This window comes from Salmo trutta, chromosome 6 (genome assembly GCF_901001165.1).
Source record: "Salmo trutta chromosome 6, fSalTru1.1, whole genome shotgun sequence".
Lineage (NCBI taxonomy): Eukaryota > Metazoa > Chordata > Actinopteri > Salmoniformes > Salmonidae > Salmo > Salmo trutta.
The window spans coordinates 38,067,190-38,085,261 of record NC_042962.1 but is presented as its reverse complement, the minus strand read 5'-3'; the positions used below and the strand labels follow the sequence as shown (position 1 = coordinate 38,085,261).

The 18,072-nt window shown below is 44.5% G+C and overlaps 1 protein-coding gene across 2 annotated transcripts in view; it reads left to right on the top strand.

The window, feature by feature from the left end:
- LOC115195893 (MAGUK p55 subfamily member 7-like) overlaps nt 1-18,072 on the top strand; it is a 298,114-nt gene that overhangs the window by 80,380 nt on the left and 199,662 nt on the right. The window contains exon 1 of one of the 2 annotated variants that reach the window (XM_029756237.1): nt 13,943-14,044. The exons of the other annotated variant lie outside the window; for it this stretch is intronic. The gene's annotated coding sequence lies outside the window, so the exon portion shown is untranslated. Of the gene's footprint in view, nt 1-13,942; nt 14,045-18,072 lie in introns of those variants that run through there. 2 annotated transcript variants of the gene reach the window in all.

The following is an 18,072-nucleotide window of genomic DNA, read 5'->3' as shown; positions in this document are numbered from 1 at the left end:
TGGTACTCTAAGCGCTCAAGTGGACTCTGCGATGCAGCAGAAGACCACCCTTAGGTACCATCTGGAGGAAATCCAGAATGGTCACGCTCTACAGCATGACTACCCATCCAAGCAAACGGAGTCCGGTACTCAAAGGAGTGAAGACGTTTCAGACATTGCATCCATCATGTGTCCCTCAGTCTTCTCCTCTTGGCCATTCGGCACTGAGTAATATGGAGCCTCTTGGCCAACAAAGCCAAAGCTTGGCTTCTCCTCTTGGCCTTTCGGCCCCAATTTCTCCACAGGATGAAGCCAACCCTCTCCGCCCGCTTGGCGCGGAATACCTTGACAAACTCGTCAAGAATTTCCCCACCTTTGACCCCGTTCCAGGTCAGCCAAACGATACTGAGACGTTCCTAGCTGACATAGAGGACGCGTTGGATGGCTACCCGAACGCTACGGGTTCTGACAGGGTTTACCTGTTGAAGCGAACGTCGAATAGACACGTGACGAGGTTCATTCGCCTACAACAGCAACACGTGCTAAATGACTACGCTAAACTTGCCACAGCTTTGAAATTAGAATTCAGTGGTTCTGCGACTCGCAAACACGATAGCTCACTGGCTAACACGGTCAAACAAGCTCGAAACGAACACCCACAAGCTTTCTATCATAGGCTTCGTTCAGCTTACTTTGGCCTACTCACAGAAACAGGAATGGAAGAGCTGTTACCATTCAAACAAATGTTTCTGTCGAACATGTATCCCACCTTCATTACCTACTTGGGCCCTGCAGCCCACGTTGGCTTGCCTATCTTACAACTCAGAGAGCTTGCAAGCACAGCTTTTGAGGCATCAAAAGCTCGCAACGCTAAGAGCCCTGACCACTCGGTTTTGAAGTTTGACCAGGAGCACTCACCCCAGTTAGAGGGTGCATTATCAGGTATTGGAGCGTCGAGAGCTGACGCACAACAACAGTTTCTACCACGAAACCATGATTCCAATAACCGCCGCGGTCGAAATAACTGTAAAGTACGTCGCCTTCAAAACGACTACCGCTACAATCGACCTGTTCGCTACGTTCCTGTACCCAACCCACACAAAGTGTCAGAACACAAGTGTAACAAAGGGTTGAAGGACGATCAAAACGTAGACCAATGTTCTCCAGAAGTCCCACTACGGGAAGAACTAAAGCGAGAACAATTTGAGAAAAGGGTAAAAGACAAGTCACAAGGACTAGACGGGGAATTACCGGACACCAGGTCCGCAGACATTAACACCCATAGCAAGGACGTTAAAGTTCAAATTTCTCCCGCTCTTATTCAAGACCCTATCCAGGGCCCGCTTGATCAAGAAACAAGCCCCCGGGCTCTGTCTATAGACTCCGATACAAAAGTTGCGAAGGTAAAGGTCAAACGCTTAGTTAAAGCCAAGCCCACTCAAAATCGGAAAAGTCAATCTGCTTCCATCTTGAACAGACATGGCACATCACGTCGTTGCGAACGACCACTCCACTTTGTGGGGAATATGTCCACTAACCACGAATCTAAACGGCCATACCTGGAAACAGTCCTGGAGGACTGCTTAGCTTGTCATGCGCTAATTGATTCGGGTGCGACAATATCACTCATCTCTCAAACATTGTTTGATGACCTCAAAAGGGCTTTGAAGCCAACTAAACGTTGGTTAAAAGTGGAACGATGCGACACTATACTTCGAGGGGTCACTCAGACTACCTCGCCTCTCACATTGAGAGTCATGCTGAAACTACACTTCCAGGACGTATCGCTCGTTCATCCTGTGTATGTTACCAGCCTCGAAACTGTAACCCTGCTACTTGGAGCAGACTTGATGGATCGGTTACTCCCATTGATGGATTGGAAAACCAACCAGATATGGTCACAGGCCACAGTGCCTTCTCCACTGACCACACTGTCTTCCCCTAACGCTAGCTGCAACGCAGTCCTTCACGAGGGGCATCTGTCAAAAGCACCCCTTGGGAAAAAGACGTGTAGAAACCTCTTGGTGCAGAATCCGATCCAAGGAGATATTACGATATCTCGACACATTCCATCAGCCAATCTGATTGACCATTCTTTTCATGATTTCGAGCCAGCTGTCTCTGTGAATGAGCAACTTCCCTCCTTCTTGCAGTCGTGCAATACGGTAGTTGAGATGAACTTCTCTGGCCCTTCGGACACTTCCGCAAGCACTGCGGCCGTCTCAGCAAGAAAAACATTGATGTGCAGAGTACACTCTGCTTCCGATGATACACCTTCTGCATTGTTGGGGACTGTCACCCCTTACAATGACACTAATGGCGTCAGTCCAGCAACTGACCCGATGACTCCCACTGGTGAAACACTTTGCGATATCACAGACCGATATCCTCGTCTCAGTTTGCAGGTACTGAAGAGGTTGCCACACGCGGAAGCGGTGGTGACTGACAGACCTCGACAGCCACTGAGGGTGTTGAAGCACAAACACCAGGAGATTTGGTTGAAAGGTTACAGCCATTCTCATAATAACGCGGCCACTGACAACTCGTACATAGGGTCCGACCTTCTCGTTTGCGCCTCGGACACCAACACCACCCGCTGGTGGGGGGGGTCCCGAGACACAAAGGGGGGGAATAGTAGCCCAGACCCATGATGAGCCTCATCAAGGCCGGTGGGGGGGTCGAGACTACGGACAACACCGTACGAGGCCGCCAGAGCATAAATCAAATCTAGTTGTAAACTCCCCTATGAGAACAGTGAGGAGCAGACAGGCCCCTAGACGGGGATTATCTTAGAACACATCTAAGATAGTACTGAGGTGTACCACACTGGTCGTAAAGGAAGTCCAGTGGACTTGTCCACCTCCAAAACAAATGGCAACAATAATCATTCCTTGCCATGTGTAGGTTCAACTACAATACAACTAGTAATATGCTCCAATCATGTGTTCCGGTAGATAATATTTCAGAATAAATCGGTAGGACAACTGGACCCCTTGAATACCAGTACCAATACCACAGTCAGTCCAGCAACACTCAGTAAGAGGATTAGTAACCTCACAAGTTAAATTGCTATTGATAATAGCGACATAGGAGTCACTCAGAGTGCAACACAGGGAAGGGAATCTCCAGTGCACTCTTCCAATGGTTAACACGTGCCACTAATAAATAGAACCCTCCGTTCAGGAGAAAAGTTATTAGAAGTCATGAACCATGATCACACCACGTACGACTGGTCTAATACTTAGAGTACTTCCGTCGTGAGGTTAGCTCCTCCGTGGATAACATAGCTATGAAATAGACTTCATACCTACCGCCACTACAATAGTGGAAGACACCGTGACTTGTAGAAAACTCCTACAGACTCCCTTGACACCAATTCTGACTGACCTCCAGGCATTGACCTGAAAATTACCTGACTACGTCAGACTCATTCTGAACAAGTTGTAATCTGCCAGGATACTTGGTTTTCTTCCCTTGACATGCGCGATTGTGTAAGCATAAACGCACATGCACAACGGAACATCCAATTAGGATTTATGCTAGGATCACTTAAGGGTCCAAGCAAAATATCAGCCTTAGTAAAGTTGAACATTTACTTCTAGGCCTTTGACTCTACAGCACTCACCAGTTTTCTAACCAGAAGTCCATAGGTCATCCTGTAGACTGCCCAAAACTAGTGCCTTACAGCTGTAGACTTATCATATAGTTGTCAACTTAGGATAGTACCCTAAGCGCCACCCTGCAAATTAGGAAAGCCCTAGATATGACATTAGACAATGCCATGATAGGGTCATTTTGCCAAGACCATGGACGTAGATAGAATACAGTCCAATTAGATGATTAAGGTGGCATAACTATTTTGTTTTGTTTATGCTTTCATTAATTTTGTTTCATTTTCTTTGGCATATAGAAAGTGATAGAGCCATAAACAACTCCCCCATACAACCATCAGTTAGTGCCACAACGCCGCTCATTTGGGAGGAAATGTAATTATATATTTCATGAGTGTGTGTGCATTGTTAACCTCTGCCTAAGTTACTGCCCAGATATTCCAGTCTGGACGACCAGACGACGGGTCCGGAACGGCGATCCCAATCCGGACATCCGCTGCCGAGTCATGGAACGGACATCTTCATTTGCAGAGACCCTACCCGGGTCGACCACCAGAGGGGGGACTGCAATAGCAACCACCAACTGGACATCTGCTGCCCAGCCTTGGAGCGGACTTCTTCATTTGCAGACACCCTACCCGGGTCGACCGCCAGATGGGGACCACAACGATGATCCACAACCAGGACAACCCACGTTCATTTTTATGTTGGTTTACAACATGCAGGTTAATCGCAAGATTGAACCCAACATGGGGGGACTGTCATGACGTTGGCCTGTGGGTAAGGTTTATGACCCCCCCATAAATACCTTCTCCCTTCCCCTCTCTCTCTGCCCCTACTGAAGGACTGGAATAGCCTGTGTTAAATATAGAGAGTCTGGGAACATCAAACAAATGGGGAAAGGAACCATCTTTTGTTAATAAAACCAGTTGGAAATATGCTTGATAACGTAATGAGTATGTATGTCAGTTCATTGTTATGAGACATTATGATTGATGGCAGGACGACATAAACTGTACCGGAGAAAGTATACACCCTCTAGTTATCAGAGTCACATGGAATTGTTATGCAATTGAAATGTTTGATATTGAAATTGTTTGTTAGGAGATTAAATGTAATTTTAGCTTCCAAATGAGAGAATTGGGTTTTCATAGGGAAAGTGCCCTGCCGATCAGTGGCCAACCCTGTGAAGAGACATGGGGTTATAAACAATGAAACCCCTCCTTTCCCCCTCTCCACTATATAAGTCTTTGACGAAAAGACATTCACGTGTTCCAGTACGTGAGGACTGCAGCCTCTACGTTAGAAGGACAGACACATATCAAGAACAGAACTAAGCCAACCTCGGCGTGAGCTATGGTATGAACTGGTATGAACTTTGAGCTTATTCACTACAGAAGTGATACTTCCTAGCCGTTGAGTTAGCGCTGCTAACGTGGGCTAGGAAAGGACGGACGACGGATCCAGTCTAACAACCAGACGAAGATACCACCACCATTGACATTCTTCCACTACACAACAGGAAGATCTGTTGGCCAATCCGGCCAGCATCTACGACCAATCTACCGAAGCGCAGCTCAGAGTAAATATTTATTGCATTTTCCTTTTCCAAATGGGCGGTAAGTTAGAATGCATAAGATAATGTATTTACGATAGCATAGCTGCTGTTTCTTTGTTCCTAAGTCTTCCCGCCCTTTCATTCAGGCCCAACCCCCTTTCCTTTGTGTAACCAGCTTTCATACAGGTTCCGTTCACCAGGGGTGAATTCTGTATGACATTGTATTCTGTGTATTTGTAATTCTGTGTGATTAGTTAGGTATTTAGTAAATAAATAATTAAACCCAATTTTGTATTGCTGATTCAACTTGTTAGCCAGGGTTCGTGAAGATAACCAAGAATTTACAACTTTCATGATGAGACTGAAAATAAGATAAGATTGACTGCTATCGATGTAAAATATTACTAAGTATTTTAAGAGTTTATTCAGAAGATAACAGCTCCATAAACGTTCTTCTGTGGTGCCCCGACTTTCTAGTTAATTACATTTACATGATTAGCTTAATCAGGTAATATTAATTACAGAGAAATAATTTTATAAGTTAGCATGTCATATCACTTAATCCGGCATAGCCAAAGACACGACACTGGCTTGTTAGCTACAGTAGTTAGCTACTGACATCAGTTGTTGTTGTGTTATCATATTTAGCCTATTCCACCGTTTGTAGAAGGCATATTGTCATTTGAATATAGCGCGGGTAAAGGGAATCCGGACACACGGTAGACACATTTAATGTAGGTGTAGATGCATGACTCGTTGGTAATTCCATGATCAGAACTCTATGATCAGAATACTAAAGCTGCATGAATTGTCAAGTCTAGATACAGCCTTCCTATTAGCCTACAACCTGTCTTGTTAACATTTTGTCACTCAGAGCCCTAAGTACAGCCTGTCAGCTGATGTTTAGCAACAAACCTTAGTCATAGGCCTACTACAGTCAGTATCTCTAAACCAAAGCAACAGGAAGATGCTGTGCTGCCTGCAGGTCATTTTATTGAGTTGCTCTGGTACGCAACTGGAATGTCACACTAAAGGAAGACTTGTTTATCTTGAGAAGCTATCACATCTGTGGAACTAGGCCTACCCTAACTGAAAAATCTTACCTGTTGTCATCACACAGAAGACAGTTATTTTTTTAAATATGTTTTTATTATTATATATTTGTTTACTCCTTTTTCTTCCCAATTTCGTGATGTCCAATTGATAGTTACAGTCTTGTCTCATCGCTGCAACTCCTGTACGGACTCGGGAGAGGTGAAGGTCGAGAGCCATGCGTCCTCCGAAACACACCCCTGCCAAGCCGCACTGCTTATTGACAGACTGCTCGCTTAACCTAGAAGGCAGCCGCACCAATGTGTCGGAGGAAACACCGTACAACTGGCGACCGAAGTCACACACAAGACAGTTAATGTGATGCAGTGTGGCTTCTTGTCTGATATTGCATGAATACTCTGAATTTCCATCGCCACCACTGTATCCACCTCTATTTCTTCCTCAATTGTCTTTTCAATTGTCCAGGTCCCTCCCCTTGGACCTTGTCCTCTAAGGCATTTTGAGAAGGAGGTAAGGAAAGAGGACACAAGGAATTAAGGAAAGACAATTGAGAAAGAGCCAGGAAAGGGTTTTGGCTCTTTTGTAATCCTCTCCTCATTTCTCCTGCTCTGACAGGCCTAAGTCTTTCTCACCTCACTACACCTCCTGAGTCAGAACCAATATCCTCACTGTTACAACTGTACTTAGCACCGTTTAACTGTGCGCTGCCCCTCAGTGCAACCCGATGCTAAAACCCAGGCTCTACAAACAGCCGATGGCCTCATTGCACAAAGTGCTAATGTCGCCTCTCTCTTTCCCGAGCCCTGCATCAAGAGCAGAGGCCTTTAATTGATAACTTGGTCCTTAGTACCATATTACGTATGGGGAATCATTATTACGGCATGACAGGGCACTTTTCGGGGGCTCCTTTTCCACTTGTCAAAGTTAGAAGTTAAATGAAAATAGTCTGGAAGGCCAAGGAAAAGTTATGATTATGTTATTATGAGAAAGAAGCACTAGAAGAAATACCCTGGCCTTGACATTCCAACACATTGGGAAAAGGAGAAGCATGGAGAGGACTGAAACAGGATTATCCTCCAGCCCTGATTGCAGTTGACACTAAAGTGTGTGTGTGTGTGTGTGTGTGTGTGTTTGTTTGCGTGCGTGTGTGTGTGTGAGAGAGAGACACCACTGGCTATTAGAGTAATGTTATATGACTAAATGAACACAATGCGGTAATCCCTGGCTTAACCTCTCTCGGGTATGTGGGACGATTTCGTCCCACCTACGTAACAGCTACTGAAATTCCAGTGGCGCGATTTTTGAATCGTTAGAAATACTATTACTTCAATTTCTCAAACATATGACTATTTTACAGCTATTTAAAGACAAGAATCTCGTTAATCTAACCCCACTGTCCGATTTCAAAAAGGCTTTACAACGAAAGCAAAACATTAGATTATGTCAGCAGAGTGCCCAGCCAGAAAAAATCAGACAGCCATTTTTCAAGCTAGCATATCATGTCACATAAACCCAAACCACAGCTAAATGCAGCACTAACCTTTGATGATCTTCATCAGATGACACACCTAGGACATTGTGTTATACAATACATGCATGTCTGTTCAATCAAGTTCATATTTATATCAAAAAACAGCTTTTTGCATTAGCATGTGACGTTCAGAAAAAGCATAACCCCCGCAAACTTCCGGGGAATTTACTAACAGTTTGCTAAATTACTCATGATAAACGTTCACAAAAAGCATAACAATTATTTTAAGAATTATAGATACATTACTCCTCTATGCACTCGATATGTCCGATTTTAAAATAGCTTTTCGGATGAAGCACATTTTGCAATAATCTAAGTACATAGCCCGGCATTACAGGGCTAGCTATTTAGATACCCACCCAGGTCAGCCTCCACCAAAATCACATTTCCTATAAGAAAAATGTTCTTACCTTGCTTGTTCTTCATCAGAATACACTGCCAGGACTTCTACTTCAATAACAAATGTTGGTTTGGTCCCAAATAATCCATCGTTATATCCAAACAGCGACGTTTTGTTCGTGAGTTCTAGACACTATCAGAATGCTTCTTCACGGTCCCGCGCATGGCGCATTGGCGTGTCAAAAATGTCTAAATATTCCATTACCGTACTTCGAAGCATGTCAACCGCTGTTTAAAACCAATTTTTATGCCATTCAACTCGTAGATAAGTGATAATATTCCGACCGGGAGTATGCATTGAGCCTAAACAGCCGAATAAAATTTCTCCTCAGAAGCGACTCATGCACGCGCCTCATTCAAAGGTCCTCGGAGCAGCCACTTACAAAAGGTGATAATGAGTTTCAGCCTGAGGCTCCCTCGTAAACCTTCAGTTATTTCCCGGGCTCTGAGAGCCTATCGGAGCCCTGGGAATTGTCACGTTACAGCTAAGATCATTACTTTTCAATAAAAAGATGCAAGATGCACGACTCCTTGTCAGACAGGGTACTTCCTGCTTGAAACCTTGTCAGGTTTTTGCCTGCCATAGGAGTTCTGTTATACTCACAGACACCATTCAAACAGTTTTAGAAAATTCTGAGTGTTTTCTATCCAAACCTGAACAATAATATGCATATTCTAGCTTCTGAGTTGGTGTAGGAGGCAGTTAAAAATGGGAACATATTTTTTCCAAAATTCTCAATACTGCCCCCTAGCCCAGACAGGTTAATGGGAAGAAAGGCTAATGATTTTATTACGACAGGCCTTGTGAGGATTCCCCACAAGGACACAGTAGAGCTGTGATTCTGAAGGAAACTTGACAAGAAGAGAACTATTATCATAATGGGACACACACACACCCACACCCTCTCAAGTCTCAACCAACAACACACAAACCTCTTCTAAGTGTGAACCTTTAGAGCCAAGGACTTTGCTTACCCAAACACGTGTGTGTGTGTCCTCTGCCCTCTTACCAGTACTTTTAATTTGGGAGCTGCTGATCCCTGCCACCCTCTTATTTTCCACTGAGGTGTTCTACAGGGCCAGGGCATTTTGGCAGGGCAACAAACAAACACGCACGTACGCATGCACACACACACACACAGGCGCACACATGCGCAGGCACCCCCCCACACAGATTTTAACTACTCACAGTGTCATTGTGATAACTTACAGATGCTCAAGTCCTTTTGTTCACCCGACCTAGAATACCTCACAATCAAATGCCGACCGTATTACCTCCCAAGAGAATTCTCTTTGGTTAGTCACAGCCTTGTATTTTCCCCCTTAAGCCTATACCACAATGGTCCTCAAATAACTATGCCGGACTTTGTACAAACTGGAAACCAGATATCCTGAGGCCACATTTATTGTAGCTGGGGATTTTAACAAAGGAAATTTGAGGAAAACGCTACCGAAGTTCAACACATTGACTGTAGTACTCGCGCTGCTAAAATGCTCGACCACCGTTACTCCCCTTTCCGGGATGCCTACAAGGCCCTCCCCTGCCCTCCCTTCGGCAAATCTGATCATGACTCCATTTTGCTTCTCAAACAGAAAGTACCCATGCTAAGGTCTATTCAATGCCTGTCTGACCAATTGGAATCCATGCTTCAAGATAGATGGCAGCATTCACGCAAAACTGAAAGCTCGAACCACCACATTTAACCATGGCAAGGTGACTGGGAATATGGTTGAATACAAACATAGCAACAAGCAATCAAACAGGCAAAACGTCAGTACAGAGATAAAGTGTGTGTAGTCACAATTCAACGGCTCAGACACAAGATGTAGACAATCACGGATTACAAAGGGAAAACCAGCGACGCCGCAGACACCGACATCTTACTCCTGGACAAGCTAAACACCTTCTTCGCCCGCTTTGAGGATAACACTGTGCCACCGATGCGTCCCGCTCCCAAGGACTGTGGGCTCTTGTTCTCCGTGGCTGACGTGAGTAAGACATTTAAGCGTTAACCCTCGCAAGGCTGCCGGCCCAGACGGCATCCCTAGCCGGGTCTTCAGAGCTTGCGCAGACCAGCTGGCTGGAGTGTTTACGGACATATTCAATCTCTCCCTATCTCAGTCTGCTGTCCTCACTTGCTTCAAGATGTCCACCATTGTTCCTGTACCCATGAAAGCAAAGGTAACTGAACTAAATGACTATTGCCCCGTAGTACTCACTTCTGTCATCATGAACTGCTTTGAGAGGCTAGTTAAGGATCATATCACCTCTACCCTACCTGGCACACTAGACCCACTTTAATTTGCATACCGCCACAATATATCCACAGATGATGCCATTGCCATCACACTGCACACTGCCCTATCTCATCTAGACAAGAGGAATACCTATGTAAGAATGCTGTTCATTGACTATAGCTCATCCTTCAACGCCGTAGAACCCTCCAAGTTCATCATTAAGCTCGTGGGCCCTGGGTCTGAATCCCGCCCTGTGCAACTGGGTCCTGGACTTCCTAAACGGGCCACCCCCAGGTGGTGAAGGTAGGAAACAACACCTTCACTTCGCTGATCCTCAACACATGGGTTCCACAAGGGTGCATGCTTAGCCCCCTCCTGTACTCCCTGTTTACCAATGACTGCGTGGCCACGCACGCCTCCAACTCAATCATCTGCTAAATATGTGTATGTGTCCAATAATTTGAAATACAGGCTAAGGCATCTTGGCAGATGACGTAGGATCAGATGAGCATTGGAGAGCTCAAATCCTGTCAGGTTATGCCTGCTAGGCTATGAACTCTCAATCTCTCGACTGAATTGTCAATCTCTCAACGGCATGGTCCAAAATCTGAGAATATTAACATATTGTGGGGTGGATAAATATGTATTTGTGTAATGTCTGTTGGTTTGTTTTTTTGTTTGTCCTGTCACTCAAAAAAATATAAAAACTTGATCACAAAAAAAAGGTTATAGTTGATTAATGCTGACACCAGGAAGTCTGAGATGAGATGTCTTTAATCTGTTTGGTTAACTGCTTAGAATGTGGATAGAAGGACACTTGACTTGAACTGCACCTTTCTGTAGAAACACTAGTTAAGGATGTGATTAGTGTTGTCAGCTTGTCACTTTTGATGCAGGTCTTATGTGACAGATTCAGTGGTAGACCTTTACACATGGTGTTGTTAGCTAGTTATACAGTAGCTGAGCATGTGCAATGTCTAGGCCTAGCCAGTCTGTCATTATTGTCCGTCTCCCTCCCCCCATCCACAGAGGTGTTCTGCAGCACCAACCGCAACAACAACAGTGACTCAGACACAAAGAGTGCTTCCCAAAAATCTCCTATATTAGGCACTACTATTGACTATGGTCCCTGGTTAAAAGTAGTGCACTACATATGGAATATGGTCCCATTTGGGATGCAGAGAAGTTGAATGGAAAAAGGGGTTGGAGCAGTGGCTGGCTAGGGAGTGGGTAGACTTGATTGATGTGAAGCTCTTTTACGAATCAATTTGGGCTAAGTCCACACACACACACACACACACACACACACACACACACACACACACACACACACACACACACACAGATACTGTACATCAGCAGTGTTGTCATAAACAGAGGACTCCACTCATAGCTGGCAGCTTGAGCGGCAGGGTGTAGCTATCTAGCCTATATGTTCATCGTTGTTCTGCTTGTGAGGTTGTGCCTGTGTTTTTGGCAATGAGAGCTGCAGCCTGTGTGTGTGGCCTGTGTGTGTTCAAAATAAGACCATACCATATCTATACTGTTATTCTAGTCTTATTTGGAGTTTGACATTGTGTGGCTGATGCCTTCGGTATCCATTTACTATGTTGTGTTGGAGGAGAGATTAGATCTCCAGCTGTGGCCTATGGGCTTCTTGTTCTTGGAATGCTCTTTACTGACGCTATCGCTGTTGACAGCTGCCTGCAATCTGTCCCTCGTGCACCTTCCCTTCCCCCATTACCTATTAATGATTACGACACACAGTCACAGACCTCCATTCACTAGGGACAGGACAGGTGTAGGGTTTCACCTGACGAGGTAATGGTGAATGACTCAACACTATTCTCAATGGAAAACAAATCCTTCACTAAATGTTGTTCATGAATATCTCTGATGTTTTTACGTAGGTAGCCTAGGCTATTTCTGTGTTTGTGTGTGTGTTTGTTCGTCTCTGTCTGTGTCCACACCTCTGGCAATGCCGCTATGTGAGCGACATTGCCACAGAGGTGTGATGTGTGTACAGTACTGCATACAGTGAAGGACATTTCCACATCTGTGTGTGACAGAGAGAGTGTCTGGTCCCAGCTGTCTGGTCCCAGCTGTTGCAGCGTTGCAGGCCTGCGTGGTGTCATGGCTGGGTCAGAGAGGGTCAGCTGTTTCCCCCTGTGAGATCAGTTGTCCAAGGAGGAGGGGGAGTGCTGCATGCTGCAGGTCCTAGAGACTAGCCTGGTTAAACCAGACTGATTGATGGTCAGGGGAATTTCATGGTAACGGAATTGGACTGAGTATCAGCTAGACCTGGGCGATATATCGAGTTAATTGAAATGTATTTTTTGCAGCGTGAATTTTCATATGCATGAATCGCAAGTATTTCATTATTTTCTATTTTGTTTTTATGAGCATTTATGGCCGCTTGTTCTCAAGTTGTCTCTTTGGTCTCTTCTCCCTCGCTCTTTCTTTGCTGTGCATTGTGCACCTTCCCACACACACACCAAGCCCCTCCCCTGCTATTCAACATACATTGTAGATTGCCTATTGCGCTCTGATAAAATGCAGAATCGCTCATATAGACACCAAAACACATTGAGACATTATTTTACTGTAATAGAGGAAACTTTACCTTTCTAATGATACCCTCTTTATGTCTTACCTCCTAAAATTGTTTGCAGAGCAGACAATACTAAACAGTAAATTTGTATGCACTTGTAATGAGCTTAAAAAGCATTTATATAAGGACTTGGCAACGAGCTGGACAGTCAAGAAACAGTATACATGTAAGTCCATAATCAGTTATACACAGTTTAAGGTATATTGAGTTTGTTCCCCTCCCCCCACAATTAAATGTGTATGTTTGACACCCCTGATCTAAACAAAGTGAGCAGGCTAGCATGCTGTTCAAACAGGTGGACAGACACAACAGTTTAAACAGGTGTGTTCATAACAGTTCAACTGTTCTACTAGCTAATATAGATCCAAGTTGGCTAGAAAGATTTGAAAGATTAAGCTTGCCACTCATTAGCAAGTGGGCTTGTGCTTGACAGATTGTTTATGAGACTCATGCTCATTTTCAACAATGCATTATTCTGCTACAAGAGCTTGGTCATTATTTTTATTTATTTATTTTTATTTCACCTTTATTTAACCAGGTAGGCAAGTTGAGAACAAGTTCTCATTTACAATTGCGACCTGGCCAAAATAAAGCAAAGCAGTTTGACACATACAACAACACAGAGTTATACATGGAGTAAAACAAACATATAGTCAATAATTCAGTAGAAAAATAAGTCTATATAAAATGTGAGCAAATGAGGTGAGATAAGGGAGGTAAAGGCAAAAAAGGCCATGTGGCAAAGTAAATACAATATAGCAAGTAAAACACTGGAATGGTAGATTTGTAGTGGAATAAATTATTAGTAGATGTGCATTGTGTATGGTTCTGGTTAAACACGTTTTTCATAGAAAGACTTGAAACCCAGATCAGTGATTATTGCAAAAAGTCAAGTTAAACTAGTTTGATAAAATAATATAATTATTAGTGAGTCTTCTGTGGCTTCTTTTTTTTGTTGCCTAACAGTGGAGGCTGGTGACTTGAACAATTGAGGAGGATGGGAGACCCACGGTAAAGGCGCGGAACGCATGGAGACGTCAAAGTGTTTCAAAAATCGTCAAAGGGTAATTATTCTAACCTAAAGCATTTAATAAAGACATTTATAGTACAATATTATGGGGAATGGGAACGAGAGGGCTACTTACATCATTTTTGAAAGGGATCACAGCAGTGATTGAATGAGGGTATGAGGCATGAGTTGAGGTGTTCAGAAGCTTGACTTCAGTGCAGGACAGGATTTGACTGGTAAGACAAACAATAACACAACACACTACACAGTTAGACAAAAGACCTAAGAATGAGTTAGTCCAAGCAAGGAGTAAAATCATTGATATGTAATAATGTGATTGTGATTGTGTTTGTGTTTGTGGATGTGATTAACTCTACATACAATAATGAGAGAAAATTGATAGGGATGCTCACAGTGCTTGGAGAGGAAATATTCAATGCGCCAGTGGATGAGCGGGCACATGAGACGTGGCTTCAGTTCATGTCAGGAGAGAGTTGACAATGGTGTGGAGCTGTCATCACCTCTTAATTAGGGAGCAGGAGGGAACTTAGCTGTAAATACAAATAGCAGATACATTCCATTACAGCTGCGCCATTGTAGGTTTGAATAACAAGTTTCTCCGTGAAGTTAACCTGTCTGGGCTAGGGGGCAGTATTTTCACGGCCGGATAAAAAACGTACCCGATTTAAACTGGTTACTACTCTTTCCCAGAAACGAGAATATGCATATTATTGGTAGATTTGGATAGAAAACACTCTGAAGTTTCTAAAACTGTTTGAATGGTGTCTGTGAGTATAACAGAACTCATATGGCAGGCATCAACCTGCGAAAATTCCAAGCAGGAAGTGGCCTGTTTGTGTATTTGTAGTTCTCCCTTTGCTTCTCTATCGAAACTACAGTGCCTGTGGGGTTATGTAACACTTTCTAAGGCTTCCATTGGCTCTCTAAAGCGTTCAGAAAGCGGATTGACGCGTCTCCTGTCTCCGGGGCAGAGTACAGGAGCACAGTTTGTCAGTGGACTGCCTGGTGGCTAAGAGATTGGAAATGCGCATTCACGAGACCTCGCCATTTTTTCTCTTCCTTTTTGAATGAATACAGCATTGTCCGGTTGGAATATTACCGCTATTTTACGAGACAAATACCATAAAAATGGATTTTAAACAGCGTTTGACATGCTTCTAAGTACGGTAAAGGAACATTTTGAAATGTTTTGTCTGGAAATGCGCTCGCGCGTTACCCTTTGGATAGTGACCTGAACGCACGAACAAAACGGGGGTATTTACACATAACTATGGATTATTTGGAACAAAAACAACATTTGTTGTGGAAGTAGCAGTCCTGGGAGTGCATTATGATGAAGAACAGCAAATGTAATCCAATTTTTCTAATAGTAATTCTGAGTTTAGGTTGCCCCGAACTTGGCGGGTGTCAAATTAGCTAGCCGTGATGGCTGAGCTATGTACTCAGAATATTGCAAAATGTGCTTTCGCCAAAAAGCTATTTTAAAATCTGACATAGCGATTGCATAAAGGAGTTCTGTATCTATAATTCTTAAAATAATTGTTATGTATTTTGTCAACGTTTATCATGAGTAATTTAGTAAATTCACCTGAAGTTTTCGGTGGGAATACAATTTCTGAACATCACACGCCAATGTAAAAAGCTGTTTTTTGATATAAATATGAACTTGATTGAACAAAACATGCATGTATTGTATAACATAATGTCCTAGGAGTGTCATCTGATGAAGATCAACAAAGGTTAGTGCTGCATTTAGTTGTGTTTTGGTTTTTTGTGACATATATGCTTGTTTGAAAAATGTCTGTGTGGTTATTTGTGTCTATGTACTCTCCTAACATAATCTAATGTTTTGCTTTCGCTGTAAAGCCTTTTTGAAATAGGACAATGTGCTTAGATTAACGAGAGTCTTATCTTTCAAATGGTGTAAAATAGTCGTATGTTTGAAATATAGAAATTATTGCATTTTTGAGGTATTTGTATTTCGCGCCACGCGATTCCACTGGCTGTTGAATAGAGTGGGACGCTAACGTCCCACCTAGCCTATAGAGGTTAAACACAGACTGCGCATCTCGCCCACTTGACACATCAAAGTAGCCCAAGAAACGTTCCTGAATAAAGCCCTGATCATCCACATACCTGACGATAACTGACAACTGCAAGCAGACTGGTGGCACCATAGGTCCCAGAGTGGTGGGGAAATTTTTACCTCCTGGGCCCAAAGTTTTTCCTTTTCTGTTAACCTAACCAGGAAAACTCTGGAACCTTTAAGGTATGACAGTGATTAATAAGTTGTAAAAAGGTATTATAAGGGCTATGATGGGACCATATTTGTCTAATCAGGTCACATGGTTTAAAAAAAACTGGGAAAAACTCTGTCAAACTGCAGCAACCTTATACTTGTTCATATAAATTATATTTAGACTAGAGTAGGAGGGGGATTTCCTCTACCCAATAGAACTCACGGGGCTGAGCTTGTTTTATGTATGTTTGCATCATGCAGGCCTATGCAACTGTAGGCCTTATAAAACATTAACTCACATCTGTCACATCCTGACCAGTATAAGGGGTTATTTGTTATTGTAGTTTGGTCAGGACGTGGCAGGGGTGTGTTTGTTTAGAGTGTTTCGGGGTTTGTTGGTTTATGTTCTTGTTAGTCTATTTCTATGTTAGTTCTAGTATGTCTATTTCTATGTGATGTTTGTTGGGTTGACCTTCAATTGGAAGCAGCTGCTCCTAGTTGCTTCTAATTGAAGGTCCTATTTAAGAGGGGTGTTTTTCTATGGGATTTTGTGGGTAGTTGTTCCTTGTTTAGCTGTGTGCCTGACAGGACTGTTTTTCGTCGTTCTTTTTGTTAGTGTGTTTTTTTGTTTTTGTTTCTTCAAATAAAGGAGAAAATGAGCATACACATTCCCGCTACGTTTTGGTCCAATTCATACGACGCCCGTGACAGAACTACCCACCACAAACGGACCGAGCAGCGAAGGAAGGAGCAGCAGCAGAGCTCTGTGGAGTCATGGACATGGAAAGAGATTCTGGATGGGGCAGGACCTTGGCACCAGGCTGGGGAGTATTGGCGCCCTAAGGAGGAGCTGGAGGCAGCCAAGGTGGAGCGGCGCTATTATGAGGCATTATACGCACCGAGAGGCAAGTGCGAGAGGCAGCCCCAAAAAAGTTTTTTGGGGGGGCACACGGGTAGTTTGGCTGGGCCTAGGGTAAGCCCTAAGCCAACTTTCCGTGTTTATTATGGGGAGCGTTTGTCAGTGAGAGCGCCGGTGTATTCTGGAAGTGCGCACGATCTCGCCCATGCACAGTCCGGTGCGAGTGATCCCAGCTCCTCGCAAGTGCCGTGCTAGAGTGGGCATCCAGTCGGGTAGGAGTATGCCTGCACAGCACATCTGGCCACCAGTGCGCCTCCTAGGCCCAGGCTACCCTACGCCTGCTCTACGCACGGCAGCCATCAGGCCTCTGCACAGCCCAGTTCGCCCTGTGCCAGCATTCCGCTCGTACAGGGCTACTATTACCATCCAGGCAGGACGGGTTGTGCAGGAGGTGCGCTCCAGACCTCCAGTGCCTACTCATGGCCCGGTGTATCCAGTTCCTGCTCCTCGCACTAGCCCTGAGGTGCGTGTCTCTAGTCTGGCGCCTCCAAAGCCAGCACCACGCACCAGGCCTCCAGTGAGTCAGTCCAGTCTAGTACGTCCTGTTCCCGCTCCTCGCACTAGCCTTGGGGTACGTGTCTCCAGTCTGGTACCTCCAGTACCAGCCCCACGCACCAGGCCTCCAGTGCGTCAGCCCAGTCCAGCTCGTCCTGCTCCTGCTCCTCGCACTAGCCCTGTGGTGCATGTCCCTATTCTGGCGCCTCCTAAGCCAGCCCCACGCATCAGGCCTTCAGTGCGCTTTCCCCGTCCAGAGCTTCCGGCAACAGTGCCCCGTCCAGAGTGTCCGGCAACAGTGCCCCGTCCAGAGTGTCCGGCAACAGTGCCCCGTCCAGAGTGTCCGGCAACAGTGCCCCGTCCAGAGTGTCCGGCAACAGTGCCCCGTCCAGAGTGTCCGGCAACAGTG